At 42.3% G+C, this 7,420-nt stretch overlaps 1 pseudogene; it reads left to right on the top strand.

Moving 5' to 3' along the window:
* The first annotated feature begins 4,760 nt into the window (after positions 1 to 4,760).
* LOC123039448 (lysosomal beta glucosidase-like) lies at positions 4,761 to 6,894 on the top strand (annotated as a pseudogene).
* Positions 6,895 to 7,420: the final 526 nt, after the last annotated feature.

Genomic DNA, 7,420 nt, shown 5'->3' with positions numbered 1-7,420 from the left:
CTTACGAATTTCACCACTTAGCCATTCCCAATTCATGGCATAAATGTTTTCAAGATACTGATTTCATTTGAGAGTTTCACCCTCTATTAAGCAAGTGAATAATATCTTCTTCAAGTCATTACGAGATAACCCATTAGTTTTAAAGAGGGAACATATTTCATCAAGCGAATGAATACGATCATCAGGGTGATCTTTCTCATTTCCTGCATAGCTGTTAGCTTTGACATGTTTGATATAACCAATAGGTACTCTATAAACATCTTGTTTTTCCTTTAATAGGTTCCTCACAAACCTTATTACCAATTGATAGGAAAGTTTCAAGTAGAGTATCAATAATATATGAAGCCATAGTGATAAAACTAGTAGAAAACAATAAAATAGCACACAGAGTAAAATGATTTCCTTACCACTTTGAACTTACCAAAAGTGTTACAATCCCCGTCAACGGCCCAAGAAAAGAGTCTAACATCCCACAAGTCTAGGATGTCAATTGTAGATATTTTTTATAGGTAAATTATTGATCGCACAAGGAGCAGAAGGAATTGGTAAGTGCAAAAATAGCAATGATTCGCTGTAAGTACTAAAATGTGTAACATTGTAGTTGTTTGTGAGGGTGGAGTTGCAAGGTAATGTAAATAACAATAAAAGGTGAAAGAGTGCAGCAAGTGGCGCAATTTTAATTATGATAAGGACAAGTCGGTTGTATTGCTTATGGTGATCGAACATTCTCGAGGACGGTAGGAATATTGTGCAATGTAAATAACAATATTTAATTGTGATTCTCATTGCTTAATCTGCGTTGTGTCGATAGAACCTAAGCCTATATGCTCCAAAATCTGCTAGAGTTGCCCTAGCTTCCCTCATACAGTTCTCTCTAATCATTTGGTTCTTTGTGTTTTTGCACAAACATTTTCTTGAACGGCAAATTAAAAACCAAGTACCTTTGTCATTCCCCTTTGCTCGTATGAGCCGAACAACATTACATTGCGACTTTGATTTGTACTCCCCTAACCACATTGAGATACCGAAGCTGAACATTGGTGGCAAGGTTTCGTATACATAACAAAAGTATATAGTTTTTTTCTCGGATCTCATCGAAGGAGAGTTTGAAAAATAGGATGTGGAAAGCCTGCAGCTTTGCATCCCCTCTTACCTCTCACAAACCAGACACATAAATGAGGTGATTGAGAGCACAAGCACCACAAGATAACTCTAGTTTCTGCAAGACAACACACGTTTTTCCAATGTGTAAGAACAGAGCTGAATGCTCATGGCAAACTGATGGATACAACAAAGCGATGGATACAACAAGGTTTTGTTTGCTGCAGTAATAAATAGTCAATGGATGAGACTGAAGAAACTGTGATCGATCTACAATCATCACATATATCATGACTGTTAGTATGAACAGGCCAGGCACTGCAAGCTAGAAAGCTCTCCACAATTTCTTGAAAACTCTTTTTATCCAAACAAAAAAACACTAGTCAACATGTCCTTGCTAAACAATAATTGTTTGAAAAAACACTAGTCAACACAAGTTAACAATAGGCCACTGTCTCCGCATGAGAAGTGGAGTACCTCGAAAAAGATATGGAATCCAAATTGATTAGCGGCGATGTCAAATGTTAGCAGCAAAACCTAACATCATGCTAGAGAAATGATGAAGGCAGACAGAGCAGAGAGCATTCTAGTCTCATGGGTAAAGATGTAAATCCTGAGAGAGATGGAGGTAGGAGAGTACAATGTATGGCACACCCTTGTATTTTACGTACAAAAGAAAGAGCTGAGGTTTTCAACACAAGTTTGCTTACACTGAACGAATTTTAGTGCTCAAAGTAAGCATGATAAAGTAATAACTATCTGGCAAATCCCTCATCCCTGCTGCATGTAAATTCAATATTAATGCAGAATCTGGTCCCCCACAAGCTCCTGAAATTGGACAGGCTTACTGAAGATACAGTGGGATGCTACAGAGAAAATACCACCAAACAAGGGTGCTTAATGAATGTTGTTTAACCTGCAGAATATTGTCCAAGAGCATAACCATTGACTCCGCGCCTCTGCCTGCTCTCACGTAAGGTTTCTGTTTCAGTTTCCAAAGGCTTCAGTTTCAATGTACAATCATTTTGAGTCATCAGTTACAGAAGAGCATTCAGAGCCGTATGAATCTGCAGAACGCTACACAAATACACAGGCCATCGAATTGTTGTAAAGCAATACTCGGGTTGGCAAAGACAACTTCTATGATGATTCAGTAAAGTTACAGGAGTTTAGTTAATTACCCAAAATAACGGATTAATATGGAGTATAAAGGCAAAACTACTGACAACTCCTATGATTCAGTAATTTTGCCATTACCTTCTTTGCTGATCTCCTTCTTAACAGTTTATTTTCACTACATTCACAATTGCTCTTGATCTCTAAAAGAACTAATATTTATTTCAATGTTTGGGTTTATTTTATTTAAGAATTAGCAATCAGTATTACTCTTGTCGGCATGAGTGTCAAGCTGAACACAGTCATACAAAGGTTCAGGAACCTGATACATCCAGGTCTTTACAACATTAGCCGGAGAAGCTAATTTGGCCGCATAATACGGTGTCATTAGCCTCCCTTTTAACATGATACGCTTCAGTTTCTACTTAACTCCTGAATTTGAAACAATCTCACCCTTTTGCCTTCTGATTTGTAAGAAGAGAATCGAATACTCGACAAAGTGAGTTCTTATTACATTGGTTGCATAATACAGTCGTTGGATGATAATACTGGAGAAAATGAACTCCATCTACAATCATCACAGGCTGATGCTGCACCAAATCAGAAGTCGAGCAAGTCTGAAAAATCGAAGGCTTTGAGTGCCTCCTTGCGTGCTGCTTCGTTCATTGCTTCCATCTCCTGTTGATGGCGCAGGTACTCATCATCCACCTCGACGTAGCCATTCTTGGCGTACTCGGTGCGGACCCAGGCCTGGAATTCCCTGAAATCCTCTCCAATCTCGTAGAAAAAGCGCACGACGTTGTAGAAGCTCACCACGTCCTCGTCCATCTCCTCTTCCGGCGAAGGAATCAGGGCAGGGTTGTGGCGCTTCAGGGCCTTGTACTCGGGAGGGAGAGAGTCGTCATCCATCTCCTTGGTTAGGATGGAATCCACCTCCTCCTGCGGCAGCCTCGTCATCTTTCTCTCCGGAGCCTCCTCGCGCCTGGCTGCCGCCGCCGTCGCCGGTGTGGCTCCCTGCCCCAACTCAGAGCAGTCGATCCCGGCTGTTTTCCTTCTGATGGAGCAGACCTCCAGTGGAGATTCGTCGCCTTCTGGTGCCTCCTCTGCTTTCCTTTTGGTTCCCTTCTTCTCCTTCAGATCTTGACCGCCATGCTGCTGGCACCGCTTCAGCACACACACATCGCCGGCGGTCACAGCTGCCTTCGCCGCCATGCGTCTGGTGGTGCGCCGCTACTTCCTCGCCGGCCGTCGATCTCCCGCGGTTCGCCTCGACTAACCGACCTCGCCGCCAAAATTGGGGAGAATTTGATCGAGGAAACCTAGCTTCCAATTTGGGGGACGCTGGAACAGATGTTGTCTGGGCATTATAAAGGCCGAAGCTTTTAATTCCGTTCTATTTCGGCTCCGGTCGATGACGACGAGTGGGAGTCGAAATCAATCGAGCTCGGATTGGAGGCGAGCTGAATTGATTTCGGGCCCATGGTTTGCCGCGTTGCCCAAACAAAAGTGAATTTACATCTTTTTCTCAAAACAAATTCAAGGCCACTCCTATTTGACGCGTAGGTTGCCAGCCGCCTACCCATTGCGGGATCCCTCCCCCACCGGTTTGGTGAAGGTTCTAGAATCTTCCAAGAAACGGTTTTCTCGTTTTTCCTTATTTTTTTCCAGTTTTTTAATTTCTTTCCCCTTTTCCTTCTTTTTTCATTTTTTTGAGACAATTCCTTCTTTTTTCATTGTTCGTTACTGCTCTGCTTTCCTTTTTCTCTTTTTTCATTCATTCTTTATTTGTCCTTATTTTTTCCTTATTTTTTTCCTTTTCTTGTTTGTCCATCTTTCAAATTTGCAAACATATTTTCTCAGATTGAAAACATTATATTTGCACTCCTGAACATTTCTCAAAATCAAGAATATTTCCAAATTTATGAACATTTTTTTTACAAATTCGTGAATTTTGTTTTAATTGCAGAACATTTTATAAAAAATATCTAACATTTTTGGAACAAGTGAACTTCTTCGCAAATTCATGAACAATTTTAAAATCATCAATATTTTTTTAAATCATGATTGTTTTTTTGAAATCATGAACATTTTTTAATTAATGATATTTTTAAAATCATGAACTTTTTTCAAATTCACGAATATTTTTTGAAATTGCGTATATTTTTTGGAACACGTAACCATTTTTTGAAATTTGAGAACTAATTTTGAAATTGATGGACATTTTTTCTTCTAGACAAACTTTTTTGAGTTACTTAATACTTCTTGAAACAACAAAAATATTTGAATTTTGTAAACATTTTTTATAATTTCAGAACATTTTTCTAAATTCTCGAACATTTTTTAGAAGAAAAAAAGGGCGTGGTCGTCAAGATCCGTACCTGCGTGGGCAAAGCCCACATGGTTTCTAGTCATGCCGATAGCCACTCTCGCACGACCACTTGCTCTTCTCGAGCATTTTTTGAATATTGTGAACATTTTGTAGAAATTCCTAGGTGGCCGGAACAAAAGCAATACTTGCCTTGTGCTCACCGTCACCGGCCGGCATGGCGGCAGCGCAAGGCCTAGGCAAAGAGCGGCCGCTGTACAAGGACGCATCGGCGCCGGTAGAGGCGCGCGTGCGCGACCTGCTGGTCCGCATGACGCTGCAGGAGAAGGCGGGCCAGATGGCCCAGATCGAGCTCTCCGTGGCGCCGCCCCGCGCCCTCACGAAGCTCGGCGTCGGCAGCCTCCTCAACGGCGGCGGCAGGCCGCCCTAGGAACGCGCATCCCCGTCCGACTGGGCTGGTATGGTCGACGGCATGCAGCGCCTCGCCCTTTCGTCCCGCCTCGGCGTCCCCGTCATCTACAACATCGATGTCGTCCACGGCAACAACAATGTCATCGGCGCCACCATCTTCCCCCACAACGTCGGCCTCGAAGTATCCAGGCACATTACGAGCCAGTTCTTTTGGGCGATTCTCCCAGAATCGCCCCCCTCCCCAGCTTCTCCCAGAATCGCTACTCCATATTTTTTTTACAATCCTGTCTAGTTAATGTCTAATTAGTTAGGATTGTAAAAAAAATATGAAGTGGTGATTCTGGGAGAAGCTGGGGAAGGGGGCGATTCTGGGAGAATCGCCCAAAAGAACTGGCCCTACATACCGATCGACCACGTTGAGCAATATAGTAGCTTTTTGTACGTTTACTACGTTGACCACGCCCTACATACATGCTCCATTCATTTCCTGCAGGAACCCGGAGCTTGTGCGAAAGGGCAAACCTTATTTGACGCTGGTTAGCGTCAGAATGTTCTGCTTTCGCTCAGGGAGCCATCGGTTGGGCCGGCCCATGTATGGGATTAGCGTTTACCGTTTGATGCGTCGCTGCCGCTTCCTTCTCTATTTCTTGCGGGTTTTTTTTCGTTTTTCTTCTACGATTTTTCTTCCAGTGTTTTCACTGTTTTGCCCGGTTTTCAGTTGTTTTCTTCCTGTTTTTTCTCTTTCTTTTTTGGTTCCTTTTTTCTTTTATGTTTCCTTTTTATTTTCTCTTTCTATTTTTATTCTCTTTATTGCGCATTATATAAAAAGCTGCATGTTACAAAAATCTTCTTCAACTTAAGAAAATGTTCATCGTATATTATTAAATAGTGCATCTTGCATTCTAAAATTGTTCATCGTGTATTACAAAAATGTTCATAGTATATTATGAAATTGTTCAACATATATTATAAAAGTTCATTATGTATTTAAAATTTGTTCATCATATATAAAAAATTTGTTCAACGTACACTACAAAATGTTCAGTTGTGTATTTTAAAATTTTCAAGTGTTTGTTTTAAAGAAGTTCTCTATATTTTAAAGTTTGTTCAACGCATATTATAAAAATATTTATTTTAAAAATAAAATGATTTGCCGTTGCCTTTTATACTTTAAGACAAGCACTGCAATTTTACCGTTGTAGGTAGCTAGCTCGGCTGGTTGGCTCCCTTGGATCCAGAATAAGGTCGGCAGTTTGATCCCAACTTGCGCGCTACGTTTTTGAATTTTTGCTCGACACGTGCTTATTGGGCCGGCCCGTTTGCGCTTCGCTTCAGCGAAGCCACGTCGCTCGAACGCTCACGGGTGGTGTATAGGAGCTCTCGTGCGAAATATCGGCGAGGCAACAACACTCGAGGTTCATGCCACCGGCATGCACTAGACCTTCGCCCCCTGCATCGCTGTGAGTCAAGCTCAAACCTTCGTGTTGAAACACGAACACGTCACCGTGTACCTCCAACACCGAAGGTGGTGCACCACAGCTCACGTCGAAGGAGACCGGGCCGGAAGCACGGTACGCAAGCAATCCGGCGGACGCTTATGTAGATCCAAAACCCACACGCTCGGGAGGGACCCCGTCAGGGCACGCAACGACTATGGGCTGCACTAGATCGGCCTGACCGCCCATAGGGCCTCGAGGTTCGCCGCCCTGCAACAAGAAGAACGAACAAAGAACGAGGAAGAAGAAGAACAAAGGGAGAAGATAAAAGTAAAGGTAAAAAGAGGTAGGTGAATTGATCGATTGTGCGTTGTTCAATCGGACGTCACCTCTCATCTATTTATGAGGCGGCTGGACTTCCTGTACAAAAAAAAGATTCTAAATCTTTCCAAAATTAACCGAATTCGGATTTAGGTAAATCTGGAACAGCAGCTCAGTTTTTAGATCCTACAGGCCACAAACAACCTCGGATGAAGATGAGCCCAAAAGAAATTTTGACCATTTCGACAAGATGAACAACTTTTGTGTTGAACGTTTTTCGATTCAGAGCATTCTTGAGGGCCGAACAGGTCGCGCGACCCATCAGACATTAATGAGGCGTTTGTGTGCTCCCTCGCCCCATATTTTGCCTCATGGTAGGGCCGCTTTCTGATGGCTCTAACTTTTGCATACGAACTTGGATTGAGACGATTTTATATCAAAATCAATCGTTTTTACGAGACAAAGACAATTCATGTAGAAAGTTTTCTCATTTGAGGCTTCCCTTGAGTCATAATCGGCCGAACCGTGCTCTGGATATAAAATCTCAGTGCTTTGAGCATAGTTTCGGCCCTCGAGATGAGATCGGATGGCGATGACCCAAACTTGAAAGATGTTCACCTTGACAATACAAAACTCTTTCATGTACATCACTTCTTCATTTGAAGCCACTTTAATTAAGTTGTTGACTGTACCAAAATCTGGTGTCAAC

This window comes from Triticum aestivum, chromosome 2B, assembly GCF_018294505.1.
Source record: "Triticum aestivum cultivar Chinese Spring chromosome 2B, IWGSC CS RefSeq v2.1, whole genome shotgun sequence".
Classification (NCBI taxonomy): Eukaryota; Viridiplantae; Streptophyta; class Magnoliopsida; order Poales; family Poaceae; genus Triticum; species Triticum aestivum.
Note: the sequence above shows the minus strand (reverse complement) of the source record. Positions and strands in the feature narration are given on the sequence as shown.